The 20,776-nt window shown below is 28.6% G+C and overlaps 1 protein-coding gene across 10 annotated transcripts in view; it reads left to right on the plus strand.

Annotated features, from left to right (window-relative positions):
• LOC129980820 (solute carrier organic anion transporter family member 74D-like) overlaps positions 1–20,776 on the plus strand; it is a 345,623-nt gene that overhangs the window by 275,751 nt on the left and 49,096 nt on the right. For 5 of the 10 annotated variants that reach the window (XM_056091212.1, XM_056091214.1, XM_056091213.1 and 2 more), the window contains one exon: positions 1,639–1,729. The exons of 3 other annotated variants lie outside the window; for them this stretch is intronic. The gene's annotated coding sequence lies outside the window, so the exon portion shown is untranslated. Of the gene's footprint in view, positions 1–1,638; positions 1,753–13,315; positions 13,431–20,776 lie in introns of those variants that run through there. 2 more of the 10 variants (XM_056091218.1, XM_056091221.1) reach the window with 2 other exon arrangements.

The following is a 20,776-nucleotide window of genomic DNA, read 5'->3' on the forward strand; positions in this document are numbered from 1 at the left end:
TCATTTTGTAACAAGATCTACAAGTTTTCCGGTTGCTTTTTATTTGTTTGTTATCGATGTTCAATTTTTTTTTAACTAACTTATGATGAAAATAAGCAACTCCGATGGTCAGGCAAGTTTCAGTAGAAGTTTCTCGCTGCGTGAACTGGATGCCGATGGTAACTTTTGATGTTTCTTATGATGTTTTGCTACTCTGGAATCGAATTTTTAATGCTAAATTGTTTTAACATTTTCTCAAAGTTCATTGTACCTCGAAATGAAATCTTACTGATGTTGTTAAGTGAAAGCTGTTTGTCGTTTTAAAAAATTCTAATTCTGAGTGATGGTTTAAGTTGATATGTTTTATTCATCGAAATTGCAGCTTTTAATTTATTTTTATGCAAAAAATATATCAAGATTGTTTTTGATAAACGTACAATAACTGAATTTAATTGTTTAAAAATGAGTTGCGAAATCCGAAATTCATTCTGTACTTTTTTTACAGAATGAATGTTATGTTTAATGTAAATCATCAGAAATAATTTTGAAATAAAAGTTTGAAAATGTAAATCATCAGAAATAATTTTAAAATAAAAGTTTGTAAATGTAAATCATCAGAAATAATTTTAAAATAAAAGTTTGTAAATGTAAATCTTCTGAAATAATTTTGTAAAAAAGTATAGAATGAACTTCGGATTTCGCACTGTAATTTTTAAAGAATCAAATTCACCGAATTTTTTTAATGATTATATTGATTTAAATGATACGAATTTGAGGAAATGGTACATTTATAGGATAAACTTGAAGCACAAAAATAAGAATGATCAATGAAATACGTTTCTTAAATTAATTAAAAGAAATTTATAGTACATTTCTGTTCTTAAATTATGACTTAAATCGGATTTAAAAAGAGAGAAATAGAGAACAAAAATATAATTTTTTATATAATTTAAAACAGATTTAAATCTTTAAATCGAAGTATTACTGCGTTATTGTGTTTTAGATTCATTTTGTCTGTCTTTATTTTATTTTTTAATGTTTGCTCTCGTACTTAATTAGATGCAATAAAGAAAGAAATGTATTTAATATCGTCGTAAAAGAGCGTGAATATATATTCAATAATTTAAACAAAGAAAAATTTTACTGTAAATTAAACATAAAAATGTTTTTTTAAACTTAATAAACTAGAGTAATAAAGTATGTAAATAAAATTGATATCACTAAAAGACATATTCTTATAATTTTTAAATGGTTTTAAGTAATAATATGCACCGAAGTTATTGAAGAAAAGCATAAAAATTCTAATTGAATTTTAATTGAAAATTCAATTAAAATGTTGAAAAATATTATCTTAACTATCCAAGTAGTAATTATATGCAAAATATAACAAATCTAGAGCCAATGGTCTACTTTATACAACATTTTAACAAACTATATTGTTTTTATGATGTATCGCGCAATATATAAATAATATGTCCGCCTATAAACATTATCATGTGAAATTGTATTTCATTCAAAAATTACATCTTCAGATATTAAAAGATATGTATAAAAAAAAAGAAGTTTGTAAAAAGTATGAGCATTTTTATCTAAAATAATTTCTAGAAATATGTAGCTTATTATCTAGTTATCTAAAAATTGTGTGTTTTTCTTTCGCAGATTATATCCTATTTACTCGAGATGCTACCACTGAACAATTTTTCTGGGAGTAAATTTTCAGAAAAATTTAAAAATTCTTCGTTGATTACTTGTAAGTTACTTTTATATACAAAGGTATAAATCTTTGTTATTAATTTTTGTTATATGTATTGCAATGAATGCATAAAACATTTTTTTTTTCACTTTTATTTAGTTGCACTGATTAATGAAAAATATTTAATTTGCAATCAATTTTTTTTATTTTTTATTTGTTATTTCAAAGATTTTACTTAATTTTTCTTAAATAATAATATAAATAAGCTATTCTTTAAACAGAATGTCACTCATGTTTTGTTGCAGAGCATATTTAAACTTTTTAACTTTTGCGAATTTTTAAAAAATGATTTTAAAGAAATATAGAATATTTGAAGTTGAAAAGAATGAATACATTAAAACGAGTTTTTTTTTTAACTCGTTTAGAAAATTTTTTAAATATCTTACAAAATGTTTTAACATAATTTCACGAAATAGTTCCTTTTTACTTATGATATAGTCTTATTTGGTAGATTTTTTAGTTAAGAAACGTATTTTTTCTTATACTTCGAAATTTCTTTTACGCAAGTTGATCTTAACTGACTTTTTTTTTTTCTAATATCAAATTATATTGATCATTAATTCCTCAAAATTGATGTTGTTTTGCTATAAAAACTATTGTCATTTTTTTTACTTATCTTTTCTTGCATTCATATGTTAAGAACGTTTAGCTTTTTGATATGCTCCAATGTATTAAAGACTATTAAAATTAAGTTGCAGAGCTTTTTTTGTTGTGTTTGAAATCATTAACCAATGTGGTTAAAAAGAATTTGTTAAATATCAATTATGAATGCGAATTAAGAAGTGAAAAAAAATTATGAATTCCTCTCGGTAAAAATTTTGATATAAAGGCTCTTATAAATTATTTACGTTAACGCTCCATTTCTTGTTTGTTTCTGTAAATAAGTCAATTCATTTCATATGACAATCAAACAAATATATATATATATATATATAATAAGTTATATTGTGTCGTTTTTATTTATCTTTTCTCCTACTCCAGGAGGATAATCTGTTGAATTAAAAATAAAATTAATGCAAAAAATTTTGCACTAGCATAAAGTGACTTCAATCGAAATCACTGTTATTTCTAAGTACGTTAACATATAATTTTTTTTTCTAGTCCAAATTTTGCTGCACCTTATGACCTGTGTACTTGCATAATGCATAACCGAAAATCCTTCTAACTGAATAGCTTCTTTCCGACTTTTCACACTCGATTTCCGGATAGAAACGTCATAATAGTGGCTAACAAAATTTTCTCAAGGTTTTTACATAAATGCTGAAAAATCTCCCGATTCATAATAGGCCATTGAATAATAGCAGCTCCATGTAGAGACTAGAGGCCTCGGACAGCAGTTCCTTCAAACTAAAAATAAAAACGCAATCCCAAAAACGTAACACAAAAGGATCACGGGAAATCACAGGTGATTTTTCTGTCGAAGAGAACAACAAATTCAGTCGTTTGGTTACCATCGTTACCCCCCCCAAAGCTTCTCTACCCCTCCCCCCTTTTCTTTTTCCATCTTTTCCAGGAGAAACCCTGGGTTGTTATCCACAGAGCTATTTTTAGTTTACTTCGAGAGATTCTGAACTTGCGATATTTGCCTTCAAAAGAGGAGGTTGCCTGAATTTTTTTTGCTAGCTAACCAAAGATGCTTTCGCCAAATTGCCGCCAATGAATCAGATAATTCCCATTCCAAATTGCAGTTCTTTCATCAGTGAAATTAAACGACTGTCTCTAATTGCTGCTATTTTAATTGCAAATTATCACATTCTGCTGTCGTTGTTGTTGTTATTATTGTGGAAATTAGAAGACCTGAAACATGTTTTATCTATTTGTTGCAAACATTCTGGCGAAATAGAAGTCAGTTTACTTTTATGGACACTTTTTTTCAATTTTAGTCCTTGCTAAATTGTTGCTTGGAATTTAATTATTTTTGTTACAAAATTTATTAAGAATACCATACTTTCCGAATTTTATTATAGTTGTAAGAATATTTTAGAATTTTTTATTATTTGATGCACCTTGAAAAAATGGTATTAAATGACTTTATAATAATATTGTTTATCAATAGAGACTTTCGTAGGACGAATTCTATTCTAGGTTGTTGTCGTACAGTTTTTTAGGGGGAAGAATTCCTTGATACTTGCAATCAGTAGAAGTATTTTTATAAAGGAAATTAGTTGAATAATTTATTGAACGAAATATCCTGCAAAAAATATGTTTTTGAGAATATTTTATAAGCAAAGAAAATTGATTGGCCCATTTCTTTATTACTATAATACACTTGCAATAATAAAACTTAAATATTCACTATATGATTTGCAAAGTTAAAGCAATTGTAATTCATTACGCGACAAATACATATTTCATGCAATAATTAATTTCGGAAAAAATGTGGCATTAGAATTTTTACCTGTAATTTTTTGTAAAAAAATTTATATTACTAAATGTACATTTTGAAGCTGATATGCCATTGTGTATACTTCAGTCAGCTTAAATGGTTTAAGCAATTTATCTTTCGAGTTTGCTTTACTTAATTATTTGCATTTAATTTCAAATATGATATTTGAATTCTGATTTAGTTGTCTGATATATGCGATTATTAATAAGAGTTAATATATACCAAAACTACTAAAATAACAAATGTACATGTACTGCCTAGTCCAACATAAAGCAGTATTTAAAATTTATCTCGCTTCTCGTATTCGATATGAAAATCGAAACGAATTTTTCTTTATATTTTTATCTATTATTCTATTTTATCTAATTAGCTTTTTCCTTCTCTGATATTTTAAATCAATTAAGCTGATTGAAGTTTACATTTAATTCATTCAATCAATCAGTAATTTCAATTAAACAAAATGCATGGATTTTTATGTCTTGTGAGTTCAATAATTCTAAATCAGATTACGTTTCTTAGTACAAAGATGATATATTCTTACGTTCTGCTGTACCTCAGACATCATCTGCGAAGAATGGAGCAATAAACTTTCCATTGTGGAATAACGTATTGAATCCCTCCTCCGTTTGGGGTAGCAACCATCCTTGAAGGTCACTGTACCACTGAGGTCCACCCACCCTCTAGTCATACCATCACCTGTTGCATCCACAGCTTCCTTGTGGATCCAAACATGCGACGTCACTTCCGGGGGGTGAGGGAGCGAACGAAACCGGATACATCCAGATCCCCGAATTGGTGTGGATTGCCGAACCAAAAAAGTTGGGGGTTATCTTCTGAGTATTATGAACAGGCACGGAGTATGAAAATGTTTTTAGTGGGAAATGAACGGTGACTTTTTTTTCGTTCCTTTGTTCCAAAACCGAAAAATACCAGGCGCTAAAGGGCGAGGATTTACACCCCAATACTCATTCGTCTTTCCGAGATCTAAAAATATCCACCAACTCTTACGAGTGTCAAAGCCGTGATATCTTAAGTTGTTTTCTATGTATAAAAGAAACATGTTGCGGGGATTTTAGGTCAATGTTCTGAGCTTCTGTGTCGAGTTTACAGTGTCACTATGTGAAGGTAACTGAACTAGCCTTGAATTTTTGACAAAAGAACATTTATGTCTCCATTTAGTATAACCTTTTTTTCTTGCCTGATGGCATAAATGTTAAGTCTTTTATCTTCTGCGTGGATATACAGCAGATTTTTATTGATATAATTTTTTGTCACTACTTCAAAAGGCATTAAGGTCGAGATTATAATGTAATGCTTAAAATCACAAAGATATATCAACAAGATTATAAAAGTTTACCACCAGTAAACTTAACCTCTTGAACTGTAATGATGAGTCCAGCACGATATAAACTTTCTTGAGCAAAATGACAACGAGCTACATTCACCAGAAAGTATTGAGAGTTAATGTATTTTTTTAAAGTTTTTTTAATGGAAAAAAAAGCCGTAAGTTTCTATATCAATCCCTTCTATTAAAACTAAAAAAATTAAATTGTCTGCTGAAGCTGTTTCTGACATCATAAATGGCAGTTCAAGGAGTTATTTTACATTTATTTTAAATCACAAATTTTGCAAACAACCGTCGTTACTTTTTAGAACGTTATAATTATATCACTTATTTAAATTCTAAACATTTAAATCTTGTAACATTTTAAATTTTGCCAAAGAAAAAAAACTATGAAAATGATTAATTTAAACAGATGATTAAGATTTTTATTCATATGATTAAAGGTTTTAGATTTGTAATAACCAAACTGATTTACAATATTGCGTAAAAATATTAGAATCATGAAATATTGCTTTACACATGGATTTTATATATATTTCCAACTATATTAATCATATTGCAATTCAATACAACTTTGAAATTAAATTCGATATGAAGATGCGATTATCAGAGAATCATCTGTTTAAAAATTCCAAGGTCTGTGATTAAAAAAATTAAACCTAATTATTAAAGTTTTTAAAATTTTAAACGGTATTTTAAATTATTTTTCATATTCCTTCAACCTTTAGAAATTCTCTAATATCTTTTACAATAGCAGCTTTTCTTTCCATTTTATTTGTACTGTACTAAAAATAGCTTTTCGACCATCTTCCCCTTGTGTTGGAACGCCAGGTGTTCCGAAATGAGTTTGTTTTTATTTACACTACTGTAGGCTCTCATTTCTTCTTTCAGTTAAAAACCGGAAGGGTCGTTAAACGTAAAAACATCCGGTCAGGAACAACTGACCTTGGTGGGAGTCCTAGGTACTGACCTTGGTTGGCTGGTCCTTTCACTGGAAGCTTTCTTTTATCTTTCAAATTGGAAAAATTATGCGTCTGGAACAGCAGGATTTGTTAGCACTGCTTACTTTTGCTTTCGATAAGTCCTTGATTCGTGGGAAGGATATGCTTTACCGTCATGGACTTACTTCACTATGCATTCTGGAAATGTTACTTTGTATGTAAATCACCATGAAACTGCCATTAATTTATGTAGGGCATGAGGTTACTAGAGTCAAAGAAAATCTCCTTGGAGAAAACAATTTTTGTATATTGTTGTGATAGATTTCAGAACTACATTTTGCAGTTGCGCATTCTGAAATATTGAGCTATTTATAGTAGAACAATTTCACTTTATTCTTACTTGAATAATAATTTTTTCTAAAATATTAATAAATTTTATTGCAAATTTCAAAGTCTCCAAAGATTTTTAGAATTATACTATTTAACAAAATTAATTAAGATCTTTGCCTTTCTTCAGAGTCATATTATAATTATTAAATGAGTGATTTCGATTTCTTTATAATGATACTTTAATTTTTTCCCATTAAAATAGCATAAGAACAAATTGAAAATGTACAATTACTTTCAAATGGCAACAGTGATTTAACAGATAATTTGTGCACTACTTACGCTTTAAATCTGAATAGATTTTAGTGCTGAAAAGGTAATTCGACTCATTCTTTTGAATTGACATCTTTAGAATTCAGATTCGTTTGTTTAAAGGGGGGGGGGGGGTACCATGGATTTTTTAAATTATTTTTTTATAATTACTCAAAATCTCTGGCAGTTGGGAATTTCAAAATTTTGTTTTCAGAAAATAGATAAAAAAAAAAAAACTTGTTCATTAATATTATTCTCTAATAATTATTTTACAGTTATCATTCAACTTGCACATATTTTGATACAATAGTTGTAGTAAATTGGTATATTATAATTTAAATTGTGAAAGAAAACTGATTCAAATTGAAAGTTGTAAATCTTTTGTTACTTTAATAATTTGTCAGTAATGACTATTTACATGATAGGTTTCGTACAGAATCGTGCTATTGATTAGAATTTTTTTTTGTTATTATTTAATTTTGTTTTTATTACATGCTGACGTAAAAAAGTAAGAGAAAAATGTTTCATTGGAATTTTATTTTTAAAACGATAAACAATTTTCATTTATATATATATAAAAAAAAGGTGATCTTATTTTTCTAGAAAATTTAAATTTCATTGGGGAAGGCTGAAGAATCCAAACGTGAAAAAAAGTTTAGATTTCTTATAATCCATTCCGTTTTTTAAAAAATGAGATAAATTGTGTAAAATTATGGATATGCGAATCGAATTCGTTCAAGTCAGAACATCCGAGGATTACAAACGTCTTTCTAAAAATAGCTGTATTAATCTCTTGTTCCTTCAGTTTACACATGCCAACCCCCAACCCCTCTTTATAGTCCCTAAGAAGGGCAGGTGCTAGGTTCACTGAACTTCTCTTTAACAGACGATGTCCAGCTGAATTTTGGACATAATATTTGTGGATTACACTGGACAGAGGTCAGTGGCTTCAGTCCCATAAGCTGTGTTATTAATGGTTTGCCTTCTGGTGTTTACAGTTGCTCGCCCATAGGGATACCGAAAGTGAGGTTTAAACTTTTCCTATACGCTTTTACTTATTTCGTGTGAATTTTAATATATTGCATTTTTGTTATAGTTATAATGTCTTATTCTTCAACATCCAATCCACTTTTACTTATTTCATTTGAATTTTAATAGAATAAATTTTCGTTGAAATGTTTTATCCTTCAGGATCCAGTCCATTTTTGCTTATTTCATTTGAAATTTAATGTAATAAATTTCGTTAAAATGTTTTATCCTGCAGGGTCCAATCCACTTTTGCTTATTTCATTTGAATTTTATGATATTTAATTTTTGTTATAGTTAAAATGTTTTATCTTTTATGAAACGAATGTGGATTGCTTTTAATTTTTCTGTATTTCTCTATAATTTTCGTTTACACAATGCAACATTTCAAAAAATGAATTACTGACAAAATTTTCTTGAATGAAAAGTTATTTACTTTAAATTGAAAATTATTTCTTGTTATAAAATTAATCTACTGGCGGTTTGTATTCATATTAATTTCATCTAGTTGTATTTATCTTTTGATATCAGTGATTCCTTATCAGTTCTCACTGATTTAAATTTGAAAACGGAGAGTACGATGTTAGTATGAATTAATTATATTAAATTGGAAAGAAAAAAGCTTGAGACGATTATTATATCTTAGACATATTTACTAATTAAAAATAATGTAACTTTATTTCTTTATTATAGATATCTCTTTTAAAGAAACCTTATTTAATCGGAAAGCGTTCATATCAGCTTGTAGCTAATTAAAAGTTTAAAGAATTTTTCATTTTTCCCTCTTTTTATTTTGAAGCCAATTTAAGAGTTGAAAAGTTCAATGCTGTGGTTTTATTTTTAGATTTTGGATTTAAATATTGATGACTCGTTTCATTTTATGATTTAGTTAACCTTGAGAAGTTTTCTCCGAAAATTTATAGACATAACTAAAACGAGTTTTTTGCTTTTCACAACTGTTTTTGTTAAAAACATTTTTAATCATCATAAGCTAAAACTTGATTAGTGTAAGCTATAAATTTTATTTTTACTAAATTTTTGATGCATTTTGCAATGAATATATATATATATATATATTTTACGTAAACTAAATTCTAGAATCGTGTTTTGCACTGGAAAATAAATATTCCGTTGCTTTTGATTTTGTACCACATGTGTTTATAGCAACGAATATATGTTTTTTACGTTAAATTCTAAAATCGTATTTTGCTCTAGAAAATAAGCATTCGGCTACTTTTGATTTTGTACCACATTTGTTAATAACAACGAATGCGATCATTTTCACTATTCTTCATTGTCTTTCACTATTTTTTTTGGTATTTTTTAACAGCCATTGATTTGTTATAAAGAAAATATTTAATCCAATTTTTCTTTTGGATAAATAAAAAGAAAATAAAATTTTATTTGATTTGAAGTTGTTTAAATAATTTTAAAATCATTTACGTTTAATGTCTTTAAACTTGTTATTATTAAGTTTTATGTTTTAAATGATTGTGATACTTATTGCTTTTTGTATTTTATGATTTATATGTAATATTTTGTTCCATTTAATTTTATTATAATCAAAATTTTGTGCAGTTAAAGTACAATATAATACATTCAATTTATCTTTATGAGTATGTCGCTGTTGGAAAGAAGGAGCAAAAATTAATGTTACACATTTAGTAAGATTAACGAAATGTTACTTACCATCTTTGGCTATATTAGTTTTATAATTTCCATAGTTTTCTTTAATATATTAATTTGATGTGAACTCAGAAATTTGTGAAAATATGTATCAAAATTTAAAAATTTGGATTTCGTATTAAATTTTTTTTTATTGATCTTTACAATAGTTATATAAGCATTATTTGTGGAAACTGCATTCTGTGTTTCAGAATTCTAAATACAATTGTTGTTACAACTCGGTAAAAAGAATGAAGCATATCAGTAATTTCTTATACGAAGGAAAAACACTTAAAAAAGTATTTAAAAAAATTACTTGTTCATTTTCTAGAAATATGGCAAATATTTATTAATTAAAACGAATACAACTTGAAATATTTTATATATGAATAGCTTTATATTTTTCATTAAAAAAAGACGTTAAAACTTAACTTTTAGAAGTTATCTTATAGATTGATGAGTTCAGGAAGTTGTTTCTGAACTCGCTTTCGTTTGTATTTCCTCTTCCTTTAAATCTCTTATGTCAACCTAATTAAGATCAATGGTGAAAAATGAAACTGTATCGAAAAAGGGCCTAAAATATTCATTTCTGTCAATTCATTTTAAACTTGTTCGAGATTAATATCATGTGCTGAATATTCAATGAATATATTTTTCAAACATAAAAAAGAAAAGCAAGTGTTCAGTCATTTTGACCCGTTTCCATTCATATAATATTATTTATGCAAAAAAACCCGTCCTCTACATTGAACTGCGTGATGAGTTAACTTTCACCTGTTTTCATCAGTAGGTAATGGATAGAGAAGTGGGTGAAATGGCCTTTTTTTTTTTTCTCTCCTTTTCTTTCTTATTCCGTTAACCTCAATGCTCAACCTATAAATTATTCAAGGCTTATTGGTCACGTGAAAACAGTGATACTGCTTAAAAGATTATTTATCTTCAGTTTCTGTTCAACAGTTTTTCCTGCAAATAATGACGCCCAGTTGTACCTCTGGGTTCAGTGAAATGTTTTGGAAACAGTTTCAAAAACTGTATGATAATTGAAGTTATCATACCAGAACAAATCTATGTAATACCAATGCTCACATATTAATTGCATTATTATTCCCTTTTAACTAAAACACTGGAAGCAATGGCATATTTTCCTATTTTTTTTTAGTTAAATGCAATTCAAATTCACGTGATACGAAAGGCTATTAGTCGTTATATCCCTTGACAATAAAGTAATATATATTTCTGCTTGATTCCGTAAAAACATTTCAAAGAACTGAACTCTACTGTGAAACAATGCTCATTTTTAATATGAAATTTTATTTCAAGTGATATCAAATAATAGTATTTGAATTAAATTCTCATCATATTTATGAGTATCTGTAAAATATATTAGAATAATCGTATTCAGGATTTTGTTTAACTGGATGCGATTACACACTTCATAGTTATAAACTAGTATTATCTTTGAATAAAACTATATTATTATAAGATATTTCAAAAATATAAATACATTCCAATAATCTTATAAAACCATGTATTAATTTTTTCTTCTTGTATATCACTTTTTCTTCCTAAAATAAATGAACCAATGCTACCTCTGGTACACTTTAGAAATTCGCTGTTTCGTCTTTTCAGATTCACTTCGTTAATTAAGAGTAAATCAAATTCATTGGTACAAAAATTGTTGAAAATGTCTTCTGCGTGTCTTATTTTGTATTAGATAAGTAATTTGAAGAATATAAAAGCATTGTAATAATCATATAAAACCATATATTGTTGTTGTCTTTTCTTGTCTATGACTTTCTCTTCCTAAAATAAATGAACCAATGCTACCTCTGGTACACACTCTTTCGAAATCCGCTGTTTCGTCTTTTCAGATTCGCTTCGTTAATTAAGTGTAAATCAAATTCATTGGTACAAAGATTGTTGAACATTTCTTCTGCATGCCTTATTTTACCTCAACCGCAATAATGATTTCTCAAACAACATAATGTATCCATCCGAAAATAATCAGCAATGAAAAAAGTCTACTTCCTCGTTCAGTCTGTTGTGTTGCCCTCTACCATCTTCATATTCTTTTGGAATTTTTGTCTCTTTTATATTCATTCTAACGATTTGGCGGGTCTTCGGTTCTCACCGACAAAGAACGAGACTGCGGTGACATGACCTCTGTAAGAATCTCAGCAGATTTCCTGAGCACTTCGTAGTCGCCACATGAGGGCTTTACTATTGTGTACATATTCTGAAAGCTCACACAGCATTGGTTTCTCATTTTTGATAACGACAATTGAAGTCTGCATCTTGGCTTGCCCCTAGAAAGTTTCCACATTTTGAACCGAACTGTGGTTAAAAATATGAACAGGTAAGCCAAGTATTCTTGACTTGCAGTTCTGAGATGCATCTTTCTCAATGTCCCATGTGTGTGTTTTAAGCATTCAAAGGTCATTGTCATTGTTTCCTTAGAGTGATTATAAGATGGGACTCATTCGATAATGTGCGTCATTTTAAAAATCGATTGGCTAAGAAAATGTTGTTTTGGCTTCCGGTCCTTTTCATGGATCACCCATATGGTTAGTCTAACAAGGATGCCACCTATATCAAAGGTAGATATTGTAAGTAATATATTTTTTGTTTAAAATAAGTATCGCTTTTTAAAATAGACTTTATATTTTTTGCAGAGTATTCCCCCCCCCTCCAATAAATTAGTAGCGAAATGATATAATAATAATAAAAAAATGGATTTTTCAAACTGAAATAACATTTACAAGTGGTCAATCGGTTTAAACATGCTATTACCTGAAAATAACGAAGTTGTGCATATACGATTCATGAAAGAGATCAGTAAGCACATATTTATTTCTAGGATGTTTTATTGCCACATATTTATTTCTAGGATGCTTAATTTTATTCCCCATTTTCATCTACGGAATCAGCATAATCAGAATAAGAAATATCTACAATTAATAGAACTGTAATACATTTTAATAGTGGATTTATTTTCCTGGCTTTTATGTAATTCCATTTATTTAAAATCTTCTATCACTATGTAGAGTCTAAACACAGATTATTAGTTATATTGTGAAAAATTTGTTTCAGGATTTTTCACGACGACATATACAGTTGTATTCCGAGTTGTTTATTAATATAATGCACTGATAAGATTTTGCGTAATATTGCTTCAATCGAATTCAGCGTTATGTGCTCGTGAGGTTTTTATTGCCTTAATTTAAAGACTGAATTTTTGAGAGGACAAATAAAATATTGCTCTATAATACTTCAAATAAAACATTTTTATCCCTTAGAAGCATATATTCGTTTTTAAAGAGACAAAAGGTTATTCATTAGTCATTGTTGGTTGATTTTTTTTCAGACGACGTTGAGCAAGGTGGATCAGAATTGCGTCATGATTCTCTGGAATGGAGTAGAATACCTATGCTGCAAAGTGAACCGTTGAATTAGTTCGTATTGTTTGAGAATCTGAAGTCGCCGTTCGTTCACCTTTGCTCCCTTCGGTTAGTTAGCTCAACCAAACATGGTCTAACTATATCTGGAACGGGAACTGCTGAACCGTAAGACTGCCGCAAGTGAAGTCCACAATGTTCATTCGCAAGATGCAAGTTTAACAGCCGGAGATTTATTATCGTTCGCTTACACCAGTTCACTTCTTTAAAAGAAACTTCTTCAGACGATAAAAATAAATAAGTAAGTAATGGGAAAAAATCATCCCTTTTGTTTCACTCCTTGTTCGGGGAAACAGTTATATGGTGGCTGAGTGAGAAAATGGTGCACTCTCTGAGGTATTTGACCGCTAAGTTGCTCTTATAAACAATTACTCTAGAAAGAAAACTTACCTTCATTCTTGTTTATATCCCCGTGGAAAAAAAATCCTTTTATATTCAGTTTTTAGACATGAAAAGAAGTAATAAATAAATAAGAAAGTAAATATGGAAGATTGCGATGAGTTAGTTTTGTTGCAAACGACTCACAGGGAAGAACGTCAACCGCGTTCGGTGCCTGTTTTAGTGCATTGAACTTCAAGGTCCCCCCTCCCTTCATCTTACCCTTCCCACTCCCCATTTAACTGTTGAATCGTTATTGAAACTAGTTTTAACCAAACATAACGGAATAGTTTTCCTTTCTCTGTGGTTTGTGTTTTTGTGAGAAAATTGCTTTACTTTCTCCTGTTGTCTGTCGGTGACGTCTGTTTGTTTTTGTTTCATTCATGTGGATATGCTTTTGATGAAATTGAATTTTTCTCTGCAAGATACTTTTAACTTCCGTTTCCGCATATTTTAATATTTACTATTGCGACGATGTGAATGAACCGAGAATGATTCTCTGCTGACTTTTCATCGGTAGTTTTCTGAAGAAAAAAAATAAAAATACATACCGATGCTTTTGAAGTCGAAATTGGAATTTCTAATTTCATTCTTAAAAAAAGGCGAATCGAATCATTTCCTGGGTTGCAGAATGGCTCGTGAGGGAATGCTTGCATGTGAAAATCGAATTTCAATGTTAAGATTTTGCAATAATTTTGATGTAATTAATGTTTCTCTAAAGTGACTCATTGTCTCTATTTTCTATTGTCGGTGACATCACATAATATTTTTTTCTCTTTCTTTCCTATGTTTTCTCTCATCTTTGCGAAATGTAATCAATTTTGTTAAACGAAAAACAAAGGATATATATATATATATATATATTGTTCGGGCCAAACGTCCTTCCGCTGGCTGGTGTAGTGTGGATGCCAGCTCAGGTAACGTCCTCATCCGCGGTTCAAAATGACGAGGTCCACTCCCAAATAGCCCTGGTATTGCTTTAAAACGGGATGTTAATATAACTAAACTAAAACCGGTTTGCTAACTACATTTAGTTAATTTTGAAACTTTTGTATTTTTCTAAATTTTTAAATTCCGTTTTATAGAATGCAATGGGGTTTTATGATGATGAGGTTTCGAGATATGAGGATTTTTTTAGGGGGTAGGGACCCAATATTGTAAAGAAAATAATAATATATTCCAAATTTAACTTGAATCTTTTCAACTTATCATTAATTTACTAGTACCATTAACTTAATAAATAAGTTAATGTAATGATTATAAATTAAATAATCAAAAGTAATAAATAACTACGAAAATTCCATCGTAATTAAAAAAAATATTCGACTAAATTTCTAAATGGTTCTAAAACTGTTCTTATAACTAAAACTCAAATATTTTCTTGGGAAATACGTTACTCATATAATTGTTTACAAATTATTCAGTTTAAGGAAAATACCGAAAAAAATGGTTCTTTCATTTTCATCTTCAGTAACAAATATGTTCATTGATGGATGACATTTTATCCATGATAAACAAGATTAGATTCATAGATGCAAAATGCATTAATAACAAAAATCAGCTGAGTAGAAAGTGTTTCATTTCAGTGATTTCGTTCCCAGACCTCAATAAGATTATGTAAGAATACCCACCAGATTGAAACAAATTAATACAAGAGCGATACTGTAATTATTAATTGAAACAAAATCAAAGTTAATCTTGTTTACTTTTATTTACGGAGAAGTGTTTTTCTTTTCATTATGAAATTCTCAAATGTTGTATAATTTTTTTTTATTTTAATCCATCTTTTGATTTTAAATCATGCAGTTACTTTATCGTTAATTCATTCATTGTTTCATAACAATTTATGATAAAAACAGCGAGACATTAAATATTCAAATTTATTGAGAATTTGACTCCATTATATTGTCGAATCCCGTGATTTCCCAATGATAATAAATCCGTATTTCTAGCTCAATTAATTTAGTTAATATATAAAAATAATTTGTGAATCTGTTTCTTAAAAACAATTAAACCCGTATTGAAAAAAACAAAAAAGATTTAGAATATCCTTGCAACAATTATTTACAATGGGCGAATTTGGCAAAAGGCGTTAAAAGTCGTTTGTCTACTTTTAATTATTCATCACAAGCTCTGAATATAAATCGTTTGCGATTCTGCGTTTAATTGCAGGAAACTTTTTGATAAGATTGATACCTTGTCATTTCTAAGAATTAAAGTTCAAATTGCAGTTGTTTGCTTCGTGGATTTTTTTTTTTCTTTTGAGTATTATCTCATGGTGTTTTACGTGTAGAATATCAATTTTTTGTAGCTTAAAAATGAATTTTTTTTTAAAAAAATGATTGCAATTTTTTTTATGATAGTTGATTAAAAAATAGTAAAAATATTTTGCTTAGAATTAAGCTTGTAATTTCTCGTTAGATTTACTCTAAATTATTATTTTATTCTAAATATGTATATTTTTAATTTTAGTTTGAATGACATTAGAGTTTCGAACGTGTTTCATTTGTGTTTTTGTGTGCTGTGTGTGATTTTTTTTAATATCATAGTTTATACAAATAGACTATTAGAGAATAAAATTTCAAAATTTTAAGGTGTTTAAAATGAGTAAAATGTTGTTATATCTCTAAAATGTATTGAGATTTTTTTTAATGAATTATTGTTCTTTGCATTTTTGACACATAACGATTGAAAATATTAATGAAATTTACTTTACTTCATCGAGTAAACCCCTTTCACACTAAGTTTACGCCTTCTCGAGCATAAGATGAACAATGTTTCTTTTTCATCCCACGTTCCATTCACTGTTGGCGTTAAAAATAACTGCACTCGAAGTTTTCTTTTTTTTAATAAAATTTCCCGTGTATTTAACGACGAAAACAAAAGAGTCTCTTCCTTTTTTTTTTTTTTTCTGATAATGCATCATATATTGACTTTTTAATAGTTTATATATATACAAGGAATAATGCTGAGATGGAAACTGATTTTAGTAATTTTTAAAGAGAGGGAGAGAAAGATAGAGAGAGTGAAAAAAAAATTACAATTAAAATTTCTCCTTTTTTTTTTTTTTTTTTTTTTTTATCCAAACGTACATATAAAAAATTTATCTCGGTATATTTGAATGGTGAACATTTAATGTATAGAATATATTTTCTTCAATAATTGACATTTGTAGAAGAGCAATTTTTTTTTAATTCAATTAATATTTAACGTTTTAGAAAAACAATTCAAACGGAGGAATTCAATCTTCAAAATAAGTCTTGTTTTGAATTTGGATTTTTATACTATCTTCTTATGTAATTTTATCTGAATTCAATTAATGCTGTTTATGAAGTATTTTTGGAAAACCGAGAATTTTATTTCTGTAGACTGAAAAAGAAAAAGAAATGGACAGCCAATTATGTAAGGAAAAGAAATTTCAATTTCACTGTCAATGACCTTAATATATTTTAAATTAAAACATTTTTACTATTATTTAAGTTACTTCTTTTACTTTGATGAATAATATTTTTTTACCTTGTGATATTTGTTTTATATTTTAAAGGAAAATTATTGTTATAATTTTTCGTTCATTTATATTCTCTAAATCATGCGTATGAGTAAAGAATTAGTTTGAAAATTTTTACTTAATAAAGCTATTCTTTGTTTGATCAAATAATCAACTGATGTTTGAATAAAAAAATTTGAAATACTAGATTCATCGAGGAGCAGTTGAATACCTAATTATTAAAATTTACTGGATGTGAATAAAGTAAAAAAATATATATATTATGGCCATATTTTAAATCCTTTCATGACATTGAGCACTTTTTTTGTCTTAGAAGTAAATAGAATTCAGAAGAATATTTTAATTAGTTTACTGTATGTTTGGAAAAGAAAAATCTTAAAAAAAAGGCTTAAGCTCAGTTTTTGACGGCGTTTTTCAATTATATATTTTCTTATTGATTATCATAAGTTGGAGAAATAAGAAGCTTAGTTTTATTTCTGGAAATATGCGAATGAAATGACAGGGAAAGAAGTCGGCTAATCTTGTCTAGAAACCGAGTTTGCTTCGAATCTTAACAACGATGTCAAAACAAAAAAAGGGCCTGAGCAACATAATGGCATTTACCGTAGACAACCCCGTGGATTTTCAAGGCTGTTTCCGCTGAATTTTAACTTCGACCTTGATAAGAAATGATTGCTTAACACTACTTTTCCATCAAAACTTTCTTTGTCTTTAATATTACAATGGTAAAGATCTAGGTTTTTGCTGCTTAGAATTAAATAAATAAAATTTGATTTCTTTGCACTGTGGACTTTTTTTTTTTTCATATTTATGCAGCGGCATTTTGGTTTTTTTTTTAATCATTAAAAGTAATGGATTTACATTTTTATATCGAATCTTTGATGGTTCAAGCTGTTTTTATGTATGCAGTGTAGAATTACAAATACCAAAAAAAAAAAAAAATCATATTTAAAATTAAGCTGTAAAATATATTTTCTAATTTTAACTCGTTTATTTTTAGAATAATTCTTTTTTTAAAACATTTACTCTCCACAACTGCTATTACTATTCTATCTTGTTATGATTATGAATACATTTTCTTTTGAATAATTTATGTATTGATCATTTAATGCAATGTTTTGCAGTATTTGGCTCCAAATTTCGGATATATTCTTCATTTTTCTTGGAAACTCGAGACACAATATCCATAAATGCATTGTAAGGAAATAAAGTTTTTTGCTGTCTGTGATGCATGTAAATTGACTGTTACAACCTCCTATTCGAGAAACCTTATATTTCTACAAAATAAATTCTACCATGGAAGCGATTTTCATTGGAATGATGTTAATTATCATACCTTTTCTAAGATAAAAATCTGTGTGGATTTTGTGATCACTTTTCAGTCTTCATAATGTACGAACAAGGTATTTTCAAACTAAAAGAAAAATTAAAGCTACCAAGCGATGCAATGGAACATAATATAATCGCGGATATTAAAATGAAAATCAAATGTTTATAGAAGGAATATGTGATAGATATCTAAAAGTAATTATTGATTCACTGAGTAAGGGTAAACGATTATTGAATGGTAAACAAACACATGCAAGATATGGATTAGTAAATACACACACACACACAAAATCGAATAGAAGTCAAGAAAAAGCCACTTTTTATTGTGTGTTAATAAAGTCAGTAAAAGTAAGTAGTGTGTCAGAATCAACAAAAATTTATTGACTTGGCGACGTTATGGAAAGTTGCAATTTTTTGCATTGCTTGATGGAAAAGTGCTATCTTTTATATCATCTAAAAATTCCTTTTTTTTTTTTTTTTTTAATTTCTTTTCGGCCTCGCGATTGCAATGTTAAGTTACTTTCATTTGAAGATTAAAACTTAGACTTAGTTTTAAAATATGCATGATATTTCCATTTGAGATTGCTTAACTTTTATTTGCATCGAACTGTTTTGGAAATCTTTGTCAATACGTCAATTTCTATTGACATTTTTATTTTGTATTTGCTACGCATATGACGAATGGAACATATTCCTGTAGAATCGAACGTCACGACTGATGGTAGAACCCATTTAATCTGGACGCATGCGGCGCGACGTCAAAAAAAGAACCAGCATTTCCACTTAATAGCCGTACATCTCCCAAACTAGTATTTCAAGACGAGTGACAACTACAGTGTACATTTCCCATGTCATTCCATTTCCGTCATCAGATTTCCAACAAAAGGACGCAGTGAGTAAATCTGAGAAATTAGCATAACAGTCATGTTTTGCCTCGCTCAACCCCTTACCTCTGGTCCAGGCCCTCATCAATAATTCAGGAGGCTCGAATTTGTAGATGTAGTCTAAATGGGCCTATTATCGCCAATCCACCGAAAAAGCAATCGCCATCTCATCGTGACGGGACACGCGCCCGACGTCCAAAATCTTATCACTTCATGGGCAGGAAATTTCTGCCTACAGTTATTCCAAGAAGAGATGAGATAACGATCGCAAAAAGGCGCTTTTTAATGGATTAAAACACCACTAGTTACGGTTCCCGAGCATCATCTGGCAGTGAAAGCAACAGCGACGCGCGCGCTTGGCTGTAACCTTGGCCCTGCTACTAGAACCTATTTAGGAACGAGGTCAAGTTCACGTCGCGATATTCAGACTCCAGCCAAATCGATAAAACGTTTGTCGCCAAGATAGGCCGCCGGAGGATTTCGCCAAATGGTAATTCCAGCTAACGCTGACAGATGATAGTAAAGATCGTTTTAGTGGGTTACTTTTTTTTATATTTGGACAGATTACCGTAATTAGTTAAGAACTCGAGTGATGAGTTTATGGAAAGTCACTTAAGCCACTATGTTCTTCAATAAATGTAATAATTTTAAAAGTGCTTTGAAGCTATTTGTATTTTCTAAAATTATTGCTTTTTTTAAATTATTGTATTTAATATAATTTGTGTTTTTAATTATGTCATTATATTTCTGAATTTCCTGTAGTTTTTAAAACTTCTTAAGATAAATGCCTTTAATTTGCCTCATGAATTCGCGGTATTTTAACTTGAGGTTTTTATACTTATCCTAAATTTTGGAGAATCCAGTCAAAATCCTTCTTTTACTTCTAACAGTGGAGAAAAATCATGCGATTAGGTAGTTGATACAATGAAAATGATTTGAACTTCAGCGTAACAATATAATCTATTACTGCAAATTAGACAAAAAAAAAATGTATAAAAAATTGCAAAAAATTATCAAAAATTTGAATGACTATTAAATTGTCATAATCAGAAAGCAATTTTTTTAAAAAAAATTTATAAACAATGTAAAATGCATCCTTTTTCAATAAAATTTCGGAACTTATATCAGGAAAAATCTTTACATTCAATTTGATTTTTAAATAATAAAAATTTCAAAAAAAAAAAAAAATCCTTATTGAGATACACATTTTTACCCTCCTAGGTCTCCCTATTATTGAAATCATTTTATTTTTACATTATATATACCAAATTTGGTAAACTATGGGTCAAAAGGTAAAGCATGTGGGACACTTTATTATTAGTGTTTTTTTTTTTTCACAAATTTCCTTATTTGGTATCTAAGTTAATAATATTTATTAATAGTTTGCCTGTGAGCCCCTCCTCAGTCCACTTGCTCTATACAGCTGTCTGCAATTGGGAATTCAGCCATTAGTGTATTGCTTATTTTTTCATGAAATTCACTTTATTT

This window comes from Argiope bruennichi, chromosome 8 (assembly GCF_947563725.1).
Source record: "Argiope bruennichi chromosome 8, qqArgBrue1.1, whole genome shotgun sequence".
NCBI classification, from domain to species: Eukaryota; Metazoa; Arthropoda; class Arachnida; order Araneae; family Araneidae; genus Argiope; species Argiope bruennichi.